We start from the raw sequence: 24930 nt of genomic DNA, 5'->3' as shown, positions 1-24930 counted from the left end.
TTAAAGCGAGACCGCACCGAAATTAATGGCGGAATAGTAGTGTAACATTTTTCAACAGAACAACGAATTAACATCATAAATAGTTCTTACTATTTGATGAGCTTCCATCAGAATCTTGTGCAAGTTGTCCTTTGTCCAGAAGAATCATTGCTCAGTTGTAGATTGTCGTCTTCAACTTTGGAATTAGCAGCAAACATTAGCCATGTGACGAAGACGTGTCCAACTCACTATAACGCAGCACAAATGAAATACCTGTCACGCCCTGGCCTTAGTATTCTTTGTTTTCTTTATTATTTTAGTTAGGTCAGGGTGTGACATGGGTATTTATGTGGGTTTTGTAGTGTCCAGGGTGATTGTAAGGTTTAGGGGGTTTATTTAGAGTAGTTGGGTTTATGTTTAGTATAGTTGTCTAGCTGTGTCTATGTTGTGTGTAGTTGTCTAGGAAAGTCTATGGTTGCCTGAATGGGTTCCCAATTAGAGACAGCTGGTTTCTGTTGTCTCTGATTGGGAGCCATATTTAGGGTAGCCATAGGCTTTAGTTTGTTGTGGGGAATTGTCTATGGTGAACGTTTGTAGCCTGTGTGTGTGCACTACGTTTATAGCTTCACGGTCGTTTGTTGTTTTGTTAGTTTGTAAGTGTTTTGTTTCGTTTTGCCTTCTTCAATAATAAAAGGAAGATGGCTTATTTTCCACATGCTGCGTTTTGGTCCTCACTCTCTCACTTTGACGATCGTGACAGAATTCCCCACCAACATCGGATCAAGCAGCGTGTGCAACAACAACAGGACCCACCTACACAGGACTATTGGAATTGGGAGGAAATTCTGGACCGTGAAGTACCAGGAGAATATAACCGCCCCAAAGCTGAGCTGGAGGCAGCGAAAGCAGAGAGGCGGAGATATGAGGAGGCAGCAAGGAGACGTGGCTGGAAGCCTGAAAAGCCCGTGAGTACTACCCAAAAATTTCTTGGGGGGGGGCTAAGAGGTAGTGGGCCAAGGGCAGGTAGGAGACCTGCGCCCACTTCCCAGGCTAACCGTGGAGAGCGGGAGTACGGGCAGACGCCGTGTTACGCAGTAGAGCGCACGGTGTCTCCTGTACGGGTGCATAGCCCAGTGCGGGTTATTCCACCTCCCCGCACTGGTAGGGCTAGATTGGGCATTGAGCCAAATGTCATGAAGCCGGCCCTACATATCTGGCCACCAGTACGTCTCCTTGGGCCGGCTTACATGGCACCAGCCTTACGCATGGTGTCCCCGGTTCGCCTACATAGCCCGGTGCGGGTTATTCCACCTCCCCGCACTGGTCGGGCGACGGGGAGCATTCAGCCAGGTAAGGTTGGGCAGGCTCGGTGTTCAAGGGAGCCAATACGCCTGCACGGTCCGGTATTTCCGGCGCCACCTCCCCGCCCCAGCCTAGTACCACCAGTGCCTACACCACGCACCAGGCTTCCAGTGCGTTTTCAGAGCCCTGTTCCTCCTCCACGCACTCTCCCTATGGTGCGTGTCTCCAGCCCAGTGCCTCCAGTTCCGGCACCACGCACTAAGCCACCTGTGCGTCTCCTGAGTCCTGTACACACTGTTATTTCTCCCCGCACTCGTCCTGAGGTGCGTGCCATCAGTCCGGTACCACGCACCAGGCATATAGTGCGCCTTGAGAACTCAGTGTGCCCTGTTGTTGTTCCCCGCACTTGCCTGAAGGTGCGTGTCCTTAGCCCGGTACCTCCAGTTCCGGCACCACGCACCAGGCCTACAGTGCGTCTCAGCCGGCCAGAGTCTGCCGTCTGCCCAACGGTGACTGAACTGCCCGTCTGTATTGAGCCTTCAAAGCCGCCCGTCTGCCATGAGCCTGCAAAGCCGCCCGTCTGCCATGAGCCTACAGAGCCTTCCGCCAGACAGGAGCCGCTAGAGCCTTCCGCCAGACAGGAGCCGCTAAAGCCTTCCGCCAGACAGGATCAGTCTGGGCCATCCGTCTCCTCAGCGCCATCTGAGCCATCCGTCTCCCCAGCGCCGTCTGAGCCATCCGTCTCCCCAGCGCCGTCTGAGCCATCCGTCTCCCCAGCGCCGTCTGAGCCATCCGTCTCCCCAGCGCCGTCTGAGCCATCCGTCTCCCCAGCGCCGTCTGAGCCATCCGTCTCCCCAGCGCCGTCTGAGCCATCCGTCTGTCCCGAGCCAGTAGAGCCGCCCGTCTGTACAGAGCCGTCAGAGCCGTTAGTCAGTCAGGAGCCGCTAGAGCCATTCGTCAGTCAGGATCTGCCAGAGCCGCCAACCAGACAGGATCTGCCAGAGCCGCCAACCAGACAGGATCTGCCAGAGCCGCCAACCAGACAGGATCTGCCAGAACCGCCAACCAGACAGAATCTGCCAGAGCCGCCAACCAGACAGGATCTGCCAGAGCCGCCAACCAGACAGGATCTGCCAGAGCCGTCAGCCAGCCATGAGCGTCCAGAGCCGTCAGCCAGCCATGAGCGTCCAGAGCCGTCAGCCAGTCATGAGCTGTCCCTCAGCCCAGAGCGGCTATTTATCCAGAACTGCCCCTCAGTCCAGAGCTGTCTCTCTGTCCGGAGCTGCCTTTCAGTCCGGAGTTGCCCCTCTATCCTGAGCTACCTCTCTATCCTGACCTACCTCTCTGTCCTGAGCTATCCCTTTGTCCTGAGCTATTCCTCTATCCCGGTGCTGCCCCTTGTGTCGATGTTACCCAAAAGATTAAGTGGGGGTAATATGAGGGTGGTCATTTGTAGGGGGAGATATAAGCTGGGATTAACTATGGTGGGGTGGGGACCTCGCCCTGAGCCTGAGCCACCACCGTGGTCAGATGCCCACCCAGACCCTCCCCTAGACTTTGTGCTGGTGCGCCCGGAGTTCGCACCTTAAGGGGGGGCTATGTCACGCCCTGGCCTTAGTATTCTTTGTTTTCTTTATTATTTTAGTTAGGTCAGGGTGTGACATGGGTATTTATGTGGGTTTTGTAGTGTCCAGGGTGATTGTAAGGTTTAGGGGGTTTATTTAGAGTAGTTGGGTTTATGTTTAGTATAGTTGTCTAGCTGTGTCTATGTTGTGTGTAGTTGTCTAGGAAAGTCTATGGTTGCCTGAATGGGTTCCCAATTAGAGACAGCTGGTTTCTGTTGTCTCTGATTGGGAGACATATTTAGGGTAGCCATAGGCTTTAGTTTGTTGTGGGGAATTGTCTATGGTGAACGTTTGTAGCCTGTGTGTGTGCACTACGTTTATAGCTTCACGGTCGTTTGTTGTTTTGTTAGTTTGTAAGTGTTTTGTTTCGTTTTGCCTTCTTCAATAATAAAAGGAAGATGGCTTATTTTCCACATGCTGCGTTTTGGTCCTCACTCTCTCACTTTGACGATCGTGACAATACCGAAAATCGCAATATACTGATATAAACTGATATAACTCAGTTTAAAATAACTACATTATGATGTTTTTAACACCTATATCGAATAAAATCAGAGCCGGATATATCTAAAGCCTATAACGAGAGCTTTTCAGAATGCAGTCCTGAGGTCTGTCTTGCGTCATGATGAACGTTGAAAAGAGTGCACACCCGGTTCCAAGAGCTTTTATACGGCCTCAGAACTACCCAGACACTCCATTCCAATTCTCACTGCTTACTGACATCTAGGGGAAGGCGTATGCAGTGCATGTCGACCCATAGATTACATGGAAATTTATAAACTGACCCTGGAACAGAGCCCCCGATTTGAGATTTTTCAGTTCCTGACAGGAAGTGTGCTGCAAAATGAGTTCTGTTTTACTCACAGATATAATTCAAACGGTTTTAGAAACTAGAGAGTGTTTTCTATCCAATAGTAATAATAATATGCATATTGTACGAGCAAGAATTGAGTACGAGGCAGTTTAATTTGGGAACGAATTTTTACAAAGTGGAAACAGCGCCCCCCTATTGAGAAAAGGATAAGTTCAGGAGTAAACATGAGCTTAACAAGTCACATAATAAGTTGAATGGACTCTGCATGGATTCAGTGTGCAATAATAGTGTTTAACATGATTTTTAAATGACTACCTCGTCTCTGCACCCCACAAATACAATTATCTGTAAGATCAGGCAGTGAATTTCAAGCACAGTGTCACGCCCTGACCATAGTTTGCTTTGTATGTTTCTATGTTTTGTTTGGTCAGGGTGTGATCTGAGTGGGCATTCTATGTTGTATGTCTAGTTTGTCTGTTTCTGTGTTTGGCCTGATATGGTTCTCAATCAGAGGCAGGTGTTAGTCGTTGTCTCTGATTGGGAACCATATTTAGTTAGCCTGTTTTGTCATTGTGGGTTGTGGGTGATTGTCTATGTTAGTTGCTTGTGTCAGCACATTTCTCATATAGCTTCACGTTCGTTGTTCGTTTATTGTTTTGTATAGTTTGTTCAGTGTTCTCTGTTTATTAAATTCATGATGAATACATACCACGCTGCATTTTGGTCCTCCGATCCTTCCAACTACTCCTCCTCAGACGAGGAGGACGACGAGCGTGACAGAATCACCCACCACAACCGGACCAAGCAGCGTGGTATCGGGCAGCATCGAGTTCTGGACTCCTGGACATGGGAGGAGATTTTGATGGTAAAGGACCCTGGGCACAGGCTGGGGAATATCGCCGCCCCAAGGCAGAGCTGGAGGCAGCGAAAGCTGAGCGGCGGCGATATGAGGAGGCAGCACGGCAGCGCGACAGGTACGAGAGGCAGCAGCAAAACATTTTTTTGGGGGGGGCACACGGGGAGTGTGGCAGAGTCAGGTTGGAGACCTGAGCTCACTCCTCGTGCTTATTATAAGCAGCGCGTTACTGGTCAGGCACCGTGTTATGCGGTTAAACGCTATAGGGCAGCCCCCCGAAAGTGTCATGCGAGTGTGGGCATCCAGCCAGGGCGTATTGTGCCTGCTCTGCGTGCTGTCTCTCCGGTGCGCTGGGAGGGTGCAGTGCGTCCTATGCCTGCGCTCCGCTCGTGTCATGCGAATGTGGGAGTGGAGCCCAAGGGAGAGGTGTGCGTAGTAGGCACTAGATCTCCAGTGCTCACCCACAGCCCGGTTCAACCTGTGCCTGCACTCTGGAGGGTCCGGGCTAGAGTAGTTATCCAGCCTGGGGGAGTGGTGCCAAGGCTGCGCACCAGAGCTCCAGTGCTCCCCCACAGCCCCGTCCTTCCGGTGCCTCCTCCAAACACCAGGCCTCCTGTAGGTCTCCCCAGCCTGGTGGGTCCTGTGGCAGCCCCACGCACCAGGCTGTCTCTCCGTCTCCTCCCTACAGGTGCGCCCGTCTGTCCAGCGCCGTCTGAGCCGCCCGTCTGTCCAGCGCCGTCTGAGCCGCCCGTCTGTCCAGCGCCGTCTGAGCCGCCCGTCTGTCCAGCGCCGTCTGAGCCGCCCATCTGTCCTGAGCCGCCAGAGCCGTCCGTCAGCCAGGAGCCGCCAGAGCCGTCCGTCAGCCAGGAGCCGCCAGAGCCGTCCGTCAGCCAGGAGCCGCCAGAGCCGTCCGTCAACCAGGAGCCGCCAAAGCCGTCCGTCAGCCAGGAGCTGCCAGAGCCGTCCGTCAGCCAGGAGCCGCCAGAGCCGTCCGTCAGCCAGGAGCCGCGAGAGCCGTCCGTCAGCCAGGAGCTGCCGGAGCTGCCTTTCAGTCCGGAGCTGCCCTTCATTCCGGAGCTGCACCTCAGTCCGGAGCTGCCCCTCAGTCCGGAGCTACCCCTCAGTCCGGAGCTGCCCTTCAGTCCGGAGCTGCCCCTCAGTCCGGAGCTGCCCCTCAGTCCGGAGCTGCCCCTCAGTCCGGAGCTGCCCCTCAGTCCGGAGCTGCCCTTCATTCCGGAGCTGCACCTCAGTCCGGAGCTGCCCCTCAGTCCGGAGCTGCCCCTCAGTCCGGAGCTGCCCCTCAGTCCGGAGCTGCCCCTCAGTCCGGAGCTGCCCTTCATTCCGGAGCTGCACCTCAGTCCGGAGCTGCCCCTCAGTCCGGAGCTGCCCCTCAGTCCAGTGGAGCCCTTTAGTAGAGTTGCCAGTCATAGGTCGGCGGCGAGGGTCGCCGCTCAAAGGACGCTACTAAAGTGGACTAAGACTATGGTGGAGTGGGGTCCACGTCCAGCGCCAGAGCCGCCACCGTGGACAGATGCCCACCCAGACCCCCCCCTATAGGTTCAGGTTTTGTGGCCGGAGTCCGCACCTTGGGGGGGGGGGGGGGGGGTACTGTCACGCCCTGACCATAGTTTGCTTTGTATGTTTCTATGTTTTGTTTGGTCAGGGTGTGATCTGAGTGGGCATTCTATGTTGTATGTCTAGTTTGTCTGTTTCTGGTTGTGGGTGGGTGATGGGTGATTGGTTGTGGGTGATTGTCTATGTTAGTTGCTTGTGTCAGCACATTTCTCATATAGCTTCACGTTCGTTGTTCGTTTATTGTTTTGTATAGTTTGTTCAGTGTTCTCTGTTTATTAAATTCATGATGAACACATACCACGCTGCATTTTGGTCCTCCCATCCTTCCAACTACTCCTCCTCAGACGAGGAGGATGACGAGCGTGACACACAGATTCAAGCATGAAGACCAGGGAGGTTTTCCAATGGTTCGCAATGAAGGGAACCTATTGGTAGATGAGTAAAAAAAATCTGATATTGAATATCGCTTTGAGCGTGGTGCAGTTATTATTTACACTTTGGATGGTGTATCAATACACCCAGTCACTACAAAGTTACAAGCGCCCTTCCCAAGGAAGGCGCTCAGGGATTTCACCATGAGGCCAATGGTGATTTTAAAACAGTTACAGAGTTTAATGGCTGTGATCTGTGAAAACTGAGCATGGATCAACAACATTGTAGTTACTCCACAATATTAACCTAAATGACAGAGTGAAAAGAAGGAAGCATGTACAGAATACAAATATTTCAAAACATGCATTCTGTTTGCAATAAGGCACTAAAGTAATACTGCAAAAAATGTGGCAAAGAAATGTACTTTTTGTCCTGAATACAAAGCGTTATATTTGGGGCAGATTTCATATAATCCAATTGGTAGTTAAAGTCTTGTCCCATCGTTGCAACTCCCATACGGACTCGGGAGAGGCGAAGGTCGAGAGCCGTGCGTCCCCTGAAACACGACACAATGTCCTCTTAACCCAGAAGCGCTAGAGCACAATGGGACAAGGACATACCGGCCGGCCAAACCCTCCCCTAACCCATAGGACGCTGGGCCAATTGTGCGCTGCCCCATGGGTCTCCCGGTTGCCACCGGCTGCGACAAAGCCTGGACTCGAAAAAGGATCTCTAGTGGCACAGCTAGCACTGCGATGCAGTGCCTTAGACCACTGTGATACAGCCTGGACTCTAACACAGGATCTCTAGTGGCACAGCTAGCACTGTGATGCATTGCCTTAGACCACTGCGCCACTCGGGAGGCCCAACACATCATATTTTCAAGCATGGTGGTGGCTGCATCATGTTATGGCTATGCTTGTCATGGGCAAGGGCTATGGAGTTTTTTTTAGGATGAAAAGAAACAAAATATAGCTAAGCAAAGGCAAAATCCTAGAGGAAAACTTGGCGCAGTCTGCTTTCCAACGGACACTGGGTGACAAATTCACTGGGAGGGCAAATATTGTATCCAGGTGCGCAAAGCTCTTAGAGACTTACCCAGAAAGACTCACAGCTGTAATCACTGCCAAAAGTGATTCTAACATGTATTGACTCAGGGGGTTGAACACTTAGCTAATCAAGACATATTACTGTTTTATTTTCCATTAATAAAAAAAAAAAGTGTTTTTCCAATTTTTGTTTTTATTTTAGTTTCAGTTTTATTTTACTATAATAACCTTGCTAGAATCACAGACAGGGAGGGACGTTTAACCAGTAAAGAATCATCAAATGGATATGAACTGATTGAAACTGAGTGTTCCTTACACCTAACTGTAACTAAGACTGCGGAGAATGGGTGTCTATTGCTGAAAACGGTTGATGTATTGAAAATAGCACAGAACATCACTACACACACTCACTCTCTTACTCTAGATCTTCATTAAGTGGAAATATTGTTCAATCCTAAATGAGTTAAATTGTTATCAAGTAAGCAACCTCTGAAATATTTATTTGTTGATTTAACTGTAAGGGGAGTGTGTAGAGAGCAGGCGAGGGCAGTAAGTGTGTGTGTGTGTGTGTGTGTGTGTGTGTGTGTGTGTGTGTGTGTGTGTGTGTGTGTGTGTGTGTGTGTGTGTGTGTGTGTGTGTGTGTGTGTGTGTAGTTATTTATTCATGCTGTGGGTTTGATGCAGCTCCGTCACTGCATTATTTAGGCTGGGAGTATACAAACTCCGTAGGGCGGCTCTTTAGAGGGTCACTGACCACGCTTCGAAACAATATCATTGTTAACTGCCTGCCCCGGCTAGTGCAGTGTATACACAGTGTGTGTGTGTGTGTGTGTGTGTGTGTGTGTGTGTGTGTGTGTGTGTGTGTGTGTGTGTGTGTGTGTGTGTGTGTGTGTGTGTGTGTGTGTGTGTGTCTGTGTGTGTGTGTGTCTGTGTGTGTGTAAGGCGTGAAATGGCTATTGTAATGGCTAGGCTAATGGTGCTGAAGGCATGATACGGCACTGCCAGGTATGACATGGTATTTCATTACTGCCCTCGCCTGCTCTCTACACACTCCTTGCCATCTTGATATAATGTATCACTAGCCACTTTAAACAATGCCACTTCATATAATGTTTACATACCCTACATTACTCATCTCATATGTATATACTGTACTCTATACCATCTACTGCATCTTGCCATCTTGATGTAATGTATCACTAGCCACTTTAATCAATGCCACTTTATATAATGTTTACATACCCTACATTACTCATCTCATATGTATATACTGTACTCTGTACCATCTACTGCATCTTGCCATCTTTATGTAATACATGTATCACTAGCCACTTTAAACAATGCCACTTTTATATGTTTACATACCCTACATTACTCATCTCATATGTATATACTGTACTCTATACCATCCACTGCATCTTGCCTATGCTGTTCTATACCATCCCTCATTCATATATTTTTTTATGTACATATTCTTATTCATTCCTTTACACTTGTGTGTATAAGGTAGTTGTTGTGAAATTGTTAGGTTAGATTACTCGTTGGATATTACTGCATTGTCGGAACTAGAAGCACAAGCATTTCGCTACACTCGCATTAACATCTGCTAACCATGTATATTTGACAAATAACATTTGATTTGATTTGATGATATGGGGGAGTGGAGACCTGTCTTTTCCAGAACCTAATAGGATTTCAATATTCACACCATATCTCTCACAAATACTCTCCTTCATTATTTTGCTAATTTTCTCTCTCACCGTTTCTCTCCCTCCCTCTTTGTCCTAAGTGACTGCAGATAGAGGCAGATATTATTATTGAGGGCCAGGAGAACATTTAATAAAGGCCTGTTATAATAACCACTAGGGCTGGGAATTGCCAGGGACCTCAGGATACGACATTATCACGATACCTATGTGCTGATATGATACTGTATGTATCCAACTGCGATTCTCACGATTCTATATACTGTATATTGCGATTCGATACTGTGATTCTATTGCGATTTGATGTTCCAAACATATTTCTCACTATAATCTGCTGCAGAGAGACAAGTGAGAGCATTAGATTATTTATTTTTTTGGATCAGTCATGGAAAGAAAAGTTCTAAAAACAAGTTGGCTTCCTATTTAAAAAGAAGATGGAAAGCAAGCTACGAAAGGAAAAATACTGGTGTTTTGGTGCAGGTAGAGCTGATTAAAGGAAAAATACTGGTGTTTTGGTGCAGGTAGAGCTGATTAAAGGAAAGATACTGGTGTTTTGGTGCAGGTAGAGCTGATTAAAGGAAAAATACTGATGTTTTGGTGCAGGTAGAGCTGATTAAAGCAAAAATACTGGTGTTTTGGTGCAGGTAAAGCTAATTAAAGGAAAAATACTGGTGTTTTGGTGCAGGTAGAGCTGATTAAAGGAAAAATACTGATGTTTTGGTGCAGGTAGAGCTGATTAAAGGAAAAATACTGGTGTTTTGGTGCAGGTAGAGCTGATTAAAGGAAAAATACTGGTGTTTTGGTGCAGGTAGAGCTGATTAAAGCAAACATAATATTGCAACTTTTTGTCAAAAATAATATTCCGATATGTAACTGTATCGATTTCTCCCCCATCACTAATAACCACATCTGTGTGTTGTGTGTGTGTGTGTGTGCATGTGTCTCTGTGTTTGTGTGTGTGTGTCACTCTCCACCTCGATGAGGGAATGAGCATGCTGTCTGTGATGAGCTTATAGCCCTGGCGACATGACTGTACAGCCAGGCTGTTAATATTCTCTTAAACTCCAGTTACACTCACCAGGCTGTGATTAGAGGATCTAGTCTAATTGTTATTAGACTGCAGCCACACATTCATTTGTCACTAATTGCAGCCAGTTCACACGTGATACAAGTCAGTATTGAATGTCCATCTACGTCGGGAGATGACATGGAAACCTGCCACTAGGGGCAACCGTGAGCACGGTTACTTTCAAGTAGGTTTTGGTTTTGAAAGAGCATTGTGGACAGGGATGGTGGATGGGCAAAAGCATCTGCCTCTGATTCCATGGATAGAAAGTTGTTTTTGAGAATTTTGTTTTAAGCCTATCCCAAACCTTAACCCTTACCTTAACCATTCTTAATGAATGCCTAACCTTAAGAATTTGGAGTTAATGAGTGAACTTAACCCTAACCTTAAACATTTGGAGTTAGGCCTAAACTTAACCTTAAACACTTTTGGAACAACTTCGAAATTTGACGTTGGAGAAACATGGATGGAGGTCTAATTCTGATGTGAGACTGTGAGAGCTGGTTGACTAATTGACCCGAACCTTCCCCCTCACCCCTCCTCTCTCCGCTCATCTCCTCCTCACCCCTCCTCTTCTCCTCTACCTTCCTGTTCTCCTCGCACCTCTTCTCATTTCTTCTCCTCCTCTCTTCCCTCCGTCTCTCCCCTCTCCTATGTCTCTCCCGTAGCCAGCATGTTCTCTCCAGTAGCCAGCATGTTCTCTCCAGTAGCCAGCATGTTCTCTCCCGTAGCCAGCATGTTCTCTCCAGTAGCGAGCATGTTCTCTCCCGTAGCCAGCATGTTCTCTCCAGTAGCCAGCATGTTCTCTCCAGTAGCCAGCATGTTCTTTCCAGTAGCCAGCATGTTCTCTCCCGTAGCCAGCATGTTCTCTCCAGTAGCCAGCATGTTCTCTCCCGTAGCCAGCATGTTCTCTCCCGTAGCCAGCATGTTCTCTCCAGTAGCCAGCATGTTCTCTCCAGTAGCCAGCATGTTCTCTCCCGTAGCCAGCATGTTCTCTCCAGTAGCCAGCATGTTCTCTCCCGTAGCCAGCATGTTCTCTCCCGTAGCCAGCATGTTCTCTCCAGTAGCCAGCATGTTCTCTCCAGTAGCCAGCATGTTCTCTCCCGTAGCCAGCATGTTCTCTCCAGTAGCCAGCATGTTCTCTCCCGTAGCCAGCATGTTCTCTCCCGTAGCCAGCATGTTCTCTCCAGTAGCCAGCATGTTCTCTCCCGTAGCCAGCATGTTCTCTCCCGTAGCCAGCATGTTCTCTCCAGTAGCCAGAAGCAGTAGCTCATCATATCAGTTTCCCCTGCAGAGACATTTATTGATCCTTGTTGAGTTCTGACCACAGGACATTGATCAGCTGGTGCCCACTCTAAAGCCCCGCCCACTTCTAATGACAACCCTCGGTGTGTGAGTGTAAGTGTAAGTGTGAGTGTGTCTGTGTGTTTGTGTGTGTGTTTGTGCGTCACAGGAGACAAATCACCAACACACACACATACAAACATACACACACACACACTTCTCTCAGCCAGCAGCTCCACCGAGGCCAAAGCTCCCTTGCTACCATGGTAACGAATCTCTGAGGTGTGATTGGTCAAAGGAGTGCCATGGCAATGGAATGTTTCCTTAAAAGAAAATATATAAATTATGTAGAGTAGACTAACACATGGACACACACAAGCAAACACACACACACACACAGAGACATATACTTTAAGTAAGGCTGCGCACTCAGAGCAGAGGGATCGCTCAAAAATCCACAAGGTTAATAGGACATCAGGAGAGACGTCAAAACCAGCCACTAGGGGCAATGTTGAGCGCTATTACCAGAGTAGGCCTTAAACCTTAACTTAACCATTCAGAATGAATTCCTGAACTTAACTGTGGAGATGTTTTTGTTTTAACCCTATCCAAAACCTTTGATGTCTATGGACAAGGGTTTGGACATCTGATTCTGCAGAGAGAATGGGAAAGCAGGGGGTTGAAACACACTGATGTAACTGGCAGCTTTAGGCTGTCAGATCAGCCACTTCCCAGGCTAGGCTCCAGCACCTGGTAATGTGCAAGCATCCTCTAATGAATACAGGAATAAACATGTTGCTACACGTTGACACATCAAGGACAAACTGCCATTCATTCATTAATTAACCACAAAATATAGGAAGTGACAAGTTAGTTTAGATCATTTTCAAAACTCAAGACCTTTAATTAAAGATATGCAAATGTGACCACAATGAATTCAACGTTATAATAGAAAATATTTTCAGAGTACATTACAGACTCCTAGAACATTTATCTCAGAGAGTGAGAGAGAGAGAGAGAGAGAGAGAGAGGGGTTGAGAGAGAGAGAGGGAGAGAAAAATATATGCACATATATATACACTACCGTTCAAAAGTTTGGGGTCACTTAGAAATGTCCTTGTTTTTGAAAGAAAAGCACATGTTGTCCATTAAAATAACATCAAATTGATCAGAAATACAGTGTAGACATTGTTAATGTTGTAAATGACTATTGTAGCTGGAAACGGCTGATTTTTATGGAATATCTACATAGGCGTACAGAGGCCCATTATCAGCTACCAACGCTCCTGTGTTCCAATGGCACGTTGTGTTAGCTAATCCAAGTTTATCATTTTAAAAGGCTAATTGATCATTAGAAAACCCTTTTGCAATTATGTTAGCACAACTGAAAACTGTTGTTGTGATTAAAGAAGCAATGAAACGGGCCTTCTTTAGACTAGTTGAGTATCTGGAGCATCAGCATTTGTGGGTTTAATTACAGGCTCAAAATGGCCAGAAACAAAGAACTTTCTTCTGAAACGTGTCAGTCTATTCTTGTTCTGAGAAATGAAGGCTATTCCATGCGAGAAACTGCCAAGAAACTGAAGATCTCGTACAACGCTGTGCACTACTCCCTTCACAGAACAGCACAAACTGGCTCTAACCAGAAATGAAAGAGGAGTGTGAGGCCCCGGTGCACAACTGTGCAAGAGGACAAGTACATTAGAGTGTCTAGTTTGAGAAACAAGAAGCCTCACAAGTTCTCAACTGGCAGCTTCATTAAATAGTACAGGATCCCGCAGGACGTTTGAGCTAACGTGCGCTAATGTGATTAGCATGAGGTTGTAAGTAACAAGAAAAATTCCCAGGACATAGATATATATCTGATATGGGCAGAAAGCTTAAATTCTTGTTAATCTAACTGCACTGTCCAATTTACAGTAGCTATTACTGTGAATAAATACCATGCTATTGTTTGAGGAGAGTGCACAGTTACAAACTTGAAAATGTATTAATAAACCAATTAGGCACATTTGGGCAGACTTGATACAACATTTTGAACAGAAATGCAACGGTTCATTGAATCAGTCTGAAACTTTGCACATACACTGCTGCCATCTAGTGACCACAATCTAAATTGCGCCTAAACTGGAATAATACATTGTGGCCTTTCTCTTGCATTTCAAAGATGATCAACAAAAAAAATTAACGCATGTTTTTTTCTTTGTATTGTCTTTCACCAGATCTAATGTGTTATATTCTCCTACAATTAATTTCACATTTCCACAAACTTCAAAGTGTTTCATTTCAAATGGTATCAAGAATATGCATATTCTTGCTTCAGGTAATGAGCTACAAGCAGTTAGATTTGGGTATGTCATTTTCAGCAAAAATTGAAAAAAAGGGTCCGATCCTACAACAAAATGTTCTTTAATTGCTGAGCGCTTTGTCTCTACCAGCCTATTGTGTCATACTCGCAAATACTTCACAATGTCAAATCAATTTAAATCAAATTGTTTTGGTCACATACACGTGTTTGGCAGATGTTATTGCGGGTGTAGCGAAATGCTTCTGCTTCTAGTTCCGACAGTGCAGCAATATCTAACTAGTAATATCTAACAATTCAAAACAAATACCTAATACACACAAATCTAAGTAAAGGAATGGAATTAAGAATATCTAAATATATGGAGGCGCAATGTCAGAGCGGCACAGACTAATAATGTTTACATATCTTGCATTACTCATCTCATATGTATATACTGTATTCTATACAGTCTACTGTATCTTGACTAGTATTCCATTTATTAAAGTGACCAATGATTTCAAGTCTGTATATAGGCAGCAGGCTCTCTGTGCTAGTGATGTCTATTTAACAGTCTGATGGCCTTGAGATAGAAGCTGTTTTTCAGTCTCTTGGTCCCAGCTTTGATGCACCTGTACTGACCTCGCCTTCCTGTGACATCAGGTGCTGTAGGAGTCCTGGAGGGCAGGTAGTTTGTCCCTGGTGATGCGTTGTGCAGACCGCACCACCGTCTGGAGAGCCCTGCGGTTGTTGGCGGTGCAGTTGCCGTACCAGGCTGTGATACAGCCCGACAGGATGCTCTCAGTTGTGCATCTGTAAATGTTTGTGAGGGTTTTAGGTGACAAGACAAATTTCTTAAGCCTCCTGAGGTTGAAGAGGCGTTGTTGTGCCTTCTTCACCACACTCTCTGTGTGGGTGGACCATTTCAGTCTGTCAGTGATATGTACGCCGAGGAACTTAAAACTTTACACCTTCTCCACTGTTGTCCTGTTGATGTGGATAGGGGGGGTGCGTCCTCTGCTTTTTCCTGAAGTCCACGATCATCTCCTTTGTTTTGTTGACGTTGAGTGAGAGGTTATTTTCCTGACACCACACTCCCAGAGCTTTCATCTCCTCCCTGTAGGCTGTCTCGTCGTTGTTGGTAATCAAGCCTTCTACTGTAGTGTCATCTGCAAACTTGAGTTGGATGCGTGCATGGCCAAACAGTCAAGGGTAAACATGGGTACATGGGTACAGGAGGGGGCTGAGCACACACCCTTGTGGGGCCCCTGTGTTGAGGATCAATGAAGTGTAGATATTGTTTCCTACCTTCACCATTTGGGGGCGGTCCGTCAGCAAGTCCAGGACCCAATTGCACAGGGCAGGGTTCAGACCCAGGGCCTCGAGCTTAATGGTGAGCTTGGAGGGTACTATGCTGTTGAATGCTGGGCTACAGTCAATAAACAGCATTCTTACATAGGTATTCCTCTTGTCCAGATGGGATAGGGATGAACTCTAGCCTTGAAATAATATAAATAATATAAACTAAATAAGTCATTTTTGTTCCTTCTTAGGCTCCCTGTCTGGCTCCGGACCTATTTAGAGTGTTTATATGCTGTTTAATATGGCATGTCGTCTATTTGAAATGATAAGCACTTCTTACATTCACCTTTTCATGTTCATTAAAATAGCCTACTTTTCATTCAAATCATATGGTTTGGTTTCAATACTTTTAAACCAAAATGGTAGGTCCAGGTAGTCACAAAAATAGATGGGTGTTGGATAAATTGGGATTTTAATGAATGGAGCAAATTTGGAGTGGCAGTTGTTTGTCATGTGAGCGTGGAGGGGTTTTTAATGGAGGGGTTGGAAAGAATGTGCAGCGCTGGAGCAGAGTGTAAGCCGCTCTGTGAGCAATGAGCGGGATTTCCCCCAACTCTGCTCACATACTCTGGTGTGGTGTGTCTGCCGAATGTAGAGACAGTATCTCCAGCAGCAGTCTCCAGCAGCAGTCTCCAGCAGTGCACAGTGTAACCCAACAGTCCTCCATGGCCAATTAGTACACAGACAATATGACTTGGCACAATGATCGATTTATCTGACCCCACACATGTAGCATATGTAACATGTCACTGTGTCTGTCCCCTGTGTGTTGTGTGTGTGTATTTATAACATGTCAGAGTGTACGCTATATTAATACATCAGCTAACATGCTATAGTTGACCCTGGCATCCTCTTAAGGGATCTCACTGTGACTCTGGTGCTATAACAGCTTGTCTGCTATAAGAGATGGCCATACTAGAAGCAACTTAATTAGCAGTATTGTCGTCAGAAATAATGACAAAGTACTTTGCTCTATTATTAACTAATTAAGGTTTAAGGTATTAAGGTTTATGGATGAAATGGTATTTGCAGCTACTTCTGTCCTGTCCTGTAGGGACAGGTAGTTGTGATTGTGACAGTATAGAGGGCTCTGTGTGTTATTTTAACCAGCTCTCCCACAGAGACTATGATCAGACCCCTGGGTCATGCAGCACTCCCCGTCTCTCTCTCTCTTTTTCTGGGAGGCTTCAGAGACCAGGGAGACAGGGAGAGACAGAGAAGGAGTGGAAAGGGAAAGAGAGGAGAGAGTGAAGATAGGGGGAGTTGAGTGGGTAGGAGACCGAGGAGGAGGAGGATGGCTATCAGAGAGTTAAGGTGTAATTGTGTTGGGCAACTCTCTCTCTCTCCATCTCTCTTGCTCCATCTCTCCCTCTCTTCTTCCCTCCTTTATTCCATCCCAGTGACTGCTGTTCTACAGATCTTTCACAGTCACAGTAATCACTGCACCTATAGACAGACATCCATTTAACTGCAGCTACTGTAGCATGGTTCGATGCAGTACCACACATAGGAGTCACACTGTGTGCTTGAGTGGAACACTAAAGTGTATTCTGACATTAACTTGTGTGAGATCCTTTCAGATTCACAGCTCCAACATGGAGAAACACTTTTCTGTAGCTATATACAGGTAACTGACAAAATAATGGAAACTTGAGTAAATGAGTGACACAACGTGTATTGAAAGCAGGTGCTTCCACACAGGTGTGGTTCCTGAGTTAATTAAGCAATTAAAACCTCTACAGGATCGGTGTCCCGACCTCGGGACAGTTGAGATAATGTAGGCTAATGTGATTAGCATGAGGTTGTAAGATTATTTTTTTTTAAGTCAAAATAAAACATAATAAAAAGTACACTTCAATGACACTAAGTGGCAGTGTTTTTACAACTAATGCCGGTTTGCCTGAGGCTGATGCCGTGCAGGTGTTTGTACACATGCATATACACACACTATCATTCAAATAAACACATACAAGAACACACACATACATGTAATAGTGCCAGACATGCACACAAACATATACAGTAGGCATTGCTGTTATGATTTCAGTTGTTCTTGATGTCCTTTGTTTTAAATGTATTATTTTGTTTAATTATTTTTTTGCATTGTTGTTTGCTGTTTTCTTCTGTCTTTTCCTTTTTTCTCTTTAGTTCATTCTCTTGGTTGTTGGTGCATTGGGGGGTTCTTGGGGGTGGGGAATGGAATTAATTGTATTTTTTATTTTTCTTCCTGGGGGGGATGGTGGGAGGGGTCTCGAATGGTTGAGAGACAGCTATTGGGGAACTGTGGGGGGATCTTGGAGGGTTCGTGTTCACGTTTTTTGGCCTGGTGGTAGATCGGTCAACGTGCCCTTGAGCAGGGCATTGACCCTGGATGCTTCTGTGTGTCGCTCTGAATGGGAATCTGTTGGATGACTGGTATGATGTAGTTGTTGAGCGGCTTCACTGCAAGTATATTGTATGTTTCGAATATTCAATACATTTAAAAAAGAAAAAGAAGAAAAAAAGAAACAAAAACAATTCTCAGGACATAGACATCTGATATGAGCAGAAAGCTTCAATTCTTGTTAATCTAACTGCACTGTCCAATTTACAGTAGCTATTACAGTGAAAGAATACCATGCAATTGTTTGATTAGAGTGCACAATTATGAACTGTGGGTGGAATGTTATTTATATTTTTCATAATTTCATCATCAATAAAGATTTTTTTTTTTTAAACACACAAACATCTGTTGTTTCTCTGTCACAGTTTTGTTATATTTCAGTCTTCTTTGATGTATATAAAGTGTAATATTGGGATGCAAACTCAAAATTGTATACATTTCAACTCTATATCTATATCTCTATATCTTGCGAGGTCGCAGTTGTAAATGAGAACTTGTTCTCAACTAGCCTACCTGGTTAAATAAAGGTGAAATAAAATAAATAAAAAATGCTACAGGTGTCTTCTTTTTTAAGCCCATAACCATGTGTTTGAGGTGTAAACTTTGTTTCAAAGTAGAGTTGTTTAAGACACTCTGATTTAGTAAAAGGTTTAAGACACTTTATGTTGTTGTTTCCTTTATTTTGGCAGTTACCTGTAGGTCTATAGAATTATGTATGACTTCAATCTCTTTCAGATCAACTGGCCAATGTAATACACAGTCTCCCGCTCTCAACCCACTGAGCCTTCTCTAAAACACATTTGTTTTGGGGATATAAAAGTGAAAGACTTTGTGGTAGGATCAATATTTGGTTGCTCTATGTGGCTGTGTGTATGTGTCTCTGGGGGAGTCTGTGGTGTGAACCTGAGGAGGAGGAGGAGGAGGGTGAATCGGAGGGGAAAGGCATATCTGCCATCTCTCCAAATCTCACACATCAATAAAGTAGTTACATGTACTGTATTTCACAGTTTGTCATCATGTCACTCCTCAGAGCACTTTCCATCTCTTTCTCTCACTACCCCTCTGTGGCTCTCTCCACTTTCCATTTGCTCCCTCTCTCTTTCTCTTTCTGTCTCTCCCCTCAGGGATGGTGCCTGTGGCTCTCTCCTCTTTAAATCTGTCTCACAGACTTTCTCTCTCTCCACCGCTCTTCCTCTCTCCTCTCTCTAAAAGCTTAGGGATTTGAGGCTAACCCCTGCAGTATTAGCGCCTGTTGACTCGAGGTGATAGGAGGCACTTGGTCGGAGGCGATGGAAAAACCGTGTTGTGCCCTGGCTGTCCCCTCACACTAACACACACACACACATGCACACACAAATGTGGATCTTGAGCAACCTGTCTGGTCCACAAGGTCTTTGCCCCTAGTGGCCGGTTGTTACGTCATCTCCCGATGTCTTGAGTACCTGGACGGATGTTGAATTTCGCCTTGGATCTTGAGCGACCTGGCTGCACACACATGCAGAAACACACCAGTGCTAATTTTGTCGGCTATTTTAGATTTAGTTTTAGTCTTAGTCTTTATGACTAAAATACCTTTAAGTCTTAGCCACATTTGAGTTATTTTATCCCTCTTAGTTTCAGTTATTATCAGTCAACTAAAATTATGGAAAATGTTTGTGTAGATTTAGTCAGTAATTTTTGTCACATATTAGTCAGTGCATTTTTTTCCATTAAATAATTAATATTTACCTTTAATTAACTTCCATCATGTGCACACTCAGCCTTATCCAACGAAGCCTACTATCCCCTCATATAGCTGGCACATTGCTATTGTGGCAGCCATGATTTACTGTAGGCTACAAAGCCTTGGCTACAAGCTAAACAATTTAGGGGCACAGCTGTTTTCTCCCCATCATAACCTTGGGATGGGGGTAAATTAGTGATTGCCTTAATAAGAGGAGAATCTGACTTTTCCAAAAATGACAGAAATATATATTTTAAAAAATATATTTAAAAAAATTAAGGGGTGGATCAGCTTAATATTGCGGAAAGAATGTTGCTTCCATCAATGTAATTGTCTGTATAATTTCCAATCCCCCATATATTTTTGGGGTAAATATACAGTGGGGAGAACAAGTATTTGATACACTGCCGATTTTGCAGGTTTTCCTACTTACAAAGCATGTAGAGGTCTGTAATTTTTATCATAGGTACACTTCAACTGTGAGAGACGGAATCTAACAAAAATCCAGAAAATCACATTGTATGATTTTTAAGTAATTAATTTGCATTTTATTGCATGACATAAGTATTTGATACATCAGAAAAGCAGAACTTAATATTTGGTACAGAAACGTTTGTTTGCAATTACAGAGATCATACGTTTCCTGTAGTTCTTGACCAGGTTTGCACACACTGCAGCAGGGATTTTGGCCCACTCCTCCATACAGACCTTCTCCAGATCCTTCAGGTTTCGGGGCTGTCGCTGGGCAATACGGACTTTCAGCTCCCTCCAAAGATTTTCTATTGGGTTCAGGTCTGGAGACTGGCTAGGCCACTCCAGGACCTTGAGATGCTTCTTACGCAGCCACTCCTTAGTTGCCCTGGCTGTGTGTTTCGGGTCGTTGTCATACTGGAAGACCCAGCCACGACCCATCTTCAATGCTCTTACTGAGGGAAGGAGGTTGTTGGCCAAGATCTCGCGATACATGGCCCCATCCATCCTCCCCTCAATACGGTGCAGTCGTCCTGTCCCCTTTGCAGAAAAGCATCCCCAAAGAATGATGTTTCCACCTCCATGCTTCACGGTTGGGATGGTGTTCTTGGGGTTGTACTCATCCTTCTTCTTCCTCCAAACACGGCGAGTGGAGTTTAGACCAAAAAGCTCTATTTTTGTCTCATCAGACCACATGACCTTCTCCCATTCCTCCTCTGGATCATTCAGATGGTCATTGGCAAACTTCAGACGGGCCTGGACATGCGCTGGCTTGAGCAGGGGGACCTTGCGTGCGCTGCAGCATTTTAATCCATGGCGGCGTAGTGTGTTACTAATGGTTTTCTTTGAGACTGTGGTCCCAGCTCTCTTCAGGTCATTGACCAGGTCCTGCCGTGTAGTTCTGGGCTGATCCCTCACCTTCCTCATGATCATTGATGCCCCACGAGGTGAGATCTTGCATGGAGCCCCAGACCGAGGGTGATTGACCGTCATCTTCAACTTCTTCCATTTTCTAATAATTGCGCCAACAGTTGTTGCCTTCTCACCAAGCTGCTGCCTATTGTCCTGTAGCCCATCCCAGCCTTGTGCAGGTCTACAATTGTATCCCTGATGTCCTTACACAGCTCTCTGGTCTTGGCCATTGTGGAGAGGTTGGAGTCTGTTTGATTGAGTGTGTGGACAGGTGTCTTTTATACAGGTAACGAGTTCAAACAGGTGCAGTTAATACAGGTAATGAGTGGAGAACAGGAGGGCTTCTTAAGGAAAAACTAACAGGTCTGTGAGAGCCGGAATTCTTACTGGTTGGTAGGTGATCTAATACTTATGTCATGCATTAAAATCCAAATTGATTACTTAAAAATCATACAATGTGATTTTCTTTTTTTTTAGATTCCGTCTCTCACAGTTGAAGTGTACCTATGATAAAAAATTACAGACCTCTACATGCTTTGTAAGTAGGAAAACCTGCAAAATCGGCAGTGTATCAAATACTTGTTCTCCCCACTGTATATATCCATACACGCATGCATACATATACACATATATACATACACAAACCTATATAGACATACATACTTTTTTAAAGAATCAACCTTTATTGTTATTCCCCGCAAACCCTACCACCGATCCCCCAATTGGAGTAAACATAAATGACAGAAATATTACGGTACTCCTAATATTCAACAAATAGCATTAATATTTCCAATCGGGAAAAAACAACCACACTTGCATTTGCGGACCGTGAGAGCAGCAACACAGATGAAAAGCAGTGCACATGGAAAATATAGCTTTTAATGCGATCAAAGCAAAATAGTCTACATGAAAGGGATGTTTCTAGTTTCGGTGCATCAGTTCAAAAGATTGACGAGTGACTGAAGTGACCGCCTGGGAGCTGTTTGGGAGAGCCGGGCAGATCAGCTCAATCAGACCGTGCAACTGAAAGGTTAATTCTGTCAATGAGAGGATTGCTTTAAATATTCTGCAAAGGCATGCATGCTTATGATTGGACTAAACAGATTAAATGGAGCTTCATGTCAAAATGAATGTCCGTTAGTCTCGTGGAATTTTCATAAAATGTTCATCTAGTCACATTTTCATCAACTAAAATGAAAACTATTTTGTTACAGTTATCGTTTTTTTTCCATGTCATCGCATCTCGTTATCATCATTAGTTTATGTCAGGAAAAATAAGTTATTTTGGGGCGAAATTACCACACACACACACACACACACACACACACACACACACACACACACACACACACACACACACACACACACACACACACACACACACACACACACACACACAGAAATGTCACAGAGAGCAGAGCAAATCTTCTGCATGGTAGGTCACCAGGACCCTTAGGACCCCTCTCGCTCTGTGGCCGTCTAGATATTGCCCGCCTCAAAAAAATTTGAACAGTCAGGGATCGAGAGCGCTCAAGCACTCAGAGGTCCCCAGAGTAATAATAGAAACAGAGTACACACAAACACACAGATGCAGAAGGGTCAGAACTGGACATAACCAAAGTCACGCTCCATTGAACCCCTAGATCAAACCCTGTTCTCATGAGTTGAACTGTATAGACGAAGTCTGTCATGTCGGCCATGTTTAAACACAATAGGAGCTTTAAGGTTGAAAACAAACCAGACAGGAATTAATGACAGTCATTATGCTGCAGCACAAACTACTCACTTCTAACTGGTCATTCCACTATTTGACCCTAATTAAAGCACAAGTACAGCTAGGCTGAAGCTCTATATGTTATATTTCTCCTGGTGGAAGACTTCTGACAGACTGCTTTAAACACCAGTGTGTGTGTGTGTGTGTGTATTAGATCTCTCAGCTCCTCTTTAATCGTTTATGACTGTAGCTGGAGGCTGTTTGGCAAAACATTTGCGTCCGTTTAGTGCCTTAAATTAGCTGTGATCCCTCCTCCATACACACACACACACACACACACACACACACACACACACACACACACACACACACACACACACACACACACACACACACACACACACACACACACACACACACACACACACACACACACACACACACACACACACACACACACACACAAAGTCTGACCTGACTAATGCGTCCAAACACCATAATACGCGACTGAGTACGTGCGGACATGGCTGTTAATTTTCACTTCGCTTTCCCCTTCCTGCAAGGAGTTCCAAGCTCCATATCTCTATGATGATTGAAGAGGGAGAGAGAGCAAGGTTTTATGTTGAAGGTAAAAGCGTTTTAAATAGTCTCTCTCTCTCTCAATTAAATTCAAGGCACTTTATTGACATGGGAAACATATGTTAACATTGCCAAAGCAAGTGAAGTAGATAATATACAAAAGTGAAATAAACAATAAAAATGAGCAGTAAACATTACACTCACAGAAGTTCCAAAAGAATAAAGACATTACAAATGTCATAATATGTATATATACAGCATTGTAATTATGTGCAAATGGTTAAAGTACAAAAGGGGAAATAAATAAACATAAATATGGGTTGTATTTACAATGGTGTTTGTTCTTCACTGGTTGCCCTTTTCTTGTGGCAACAGGTCACAAATCTTGCTGCTGTGATGGCACACTGTGGTATTTCACCCAGTAGATATGGGAGTTTATCAAAATCGGGTTTGTTATCGAATTATTTGTGGATCTGTGTAATCTGAGGGAAATATGTGTCTTTGATATGGTCATACATTTGGCATGAGGTTAGGAAGTGCAGCTCAGTTTCCACCTAGTTTTGTGGGCAGTGTGCACATAGCCTGTCTTCTCTTGAGAGCCAGGTCTGCCTACGGCGGCCTTTCTCAATAGCAAGGCTATGCTCACTGAGTCTGTACATAGTTTTCTCATGATTTGGTTGGGTTTAATTGTGTTGCTGTCCTGGGGCTCTGTAGGCTCTGTTTGTGTTTGTGAACAGAGCCCCAGGACCAGCTTGCTTAGGGGACTCTTCTCCAGGTTCATCTCTCTGTTGGTGATGGCTTTGTTATGGAAGGTATGGGAATCGCTTGCTTTTAGGTGGTTGTATAATTTAACGTCTCTTTTCTGGATTTTGATCATTAGCGGGTATCGGCCTAATTCTGCTCAGCATGCATTATTTGGCATTTTTTTACCATTTTAAATTTTTTAAATTTCACCTTTATTTAACCAGGTAGGCCAGTTGAGAACAAGTTCTCATTCACAACTGCGACCTGGCCAAGATAAAGCAAAGCAGTGCGACACAAACAACCAGTCATTGGCAGCAGAGAACTGGAAGGAAAGGCGGCCAAATGAGGAATTGGCTTTGGGGGTGACCAGTGAAATATACCCGCTGGAGCGCGTGCTACGGGTGGGTGCTGCTATGGTGACCAGTGAGCTGAGATAAGGCGGGGCTTTACCTAGCAAAGACTTATAGATGACCTGGAGCCAGTGGATTTGGCAACGAATATGAAGCGAGGGCCAACCAACGTGAGCATACAGGTCGCAGTGGTGGGTAGTATATGGGGCTTTGGTGAGAAAATGGATGGCACTGTGATAGACTACAGAGTAGTGATGCTAGACGGGCGGGCAGGTGCAGGCAGCGATCGGTTGAAGAGCATGCATTTAGTTTTATTTACATTTAAGAGCAGTTGGAGGCCACAGAAGGAGTGTTGTATGGCTTGTCTGGAGGTTAGTTAACACAGTGTCCAAAGACGGGCCAGAAGTATACAGAATGGTGTCGTCTGCGTAGAGGTGGATCAGAGAATCACCAGGAGCAAGAGCAACATCATTGATGAATGCAGAGAAAAGAGTCGACCTGAGAATTGAACCCTGTGGCACCCACATAGAGACTGCCAGAGGTCCGGACAACAGGCCCTCCGATTTGACACACTGAACTTTGTCTGAGAAGTAGTTGGTGAACCAGGCGAGACAGTCATTTGAGAGACCAAGGCTGTTGAGTCTGCCGATAAGAATGTAGTGATTTATGTTGAGGACGGAGGATATTTTTGCTGAATTCTGTATGCGGAGTCTCATTTTAGTGTTTGTCCAATTTTGTGAATTCTTGGTTGGTGAGCGGACCCCATACCTCACAACCATAA

The sequence above is a fragment of the Salvelinus namaycush genome, chromosome 10, assembly GCF_016432855.1.
Source record: "Salvelinus namaycush isolate Seneca chromosome 10, SaNama_1.0, whole genome shotgun sequence".
Lineage (NCBI taxonomy): Eukaryota > Metazoa > Chordata > Actinopteri > Salmoniformes > Salmonidae > Salvelinus > Salvelinus namaycush.
This window is presented reverse-complemented; position numbering follows the sequence as displayed.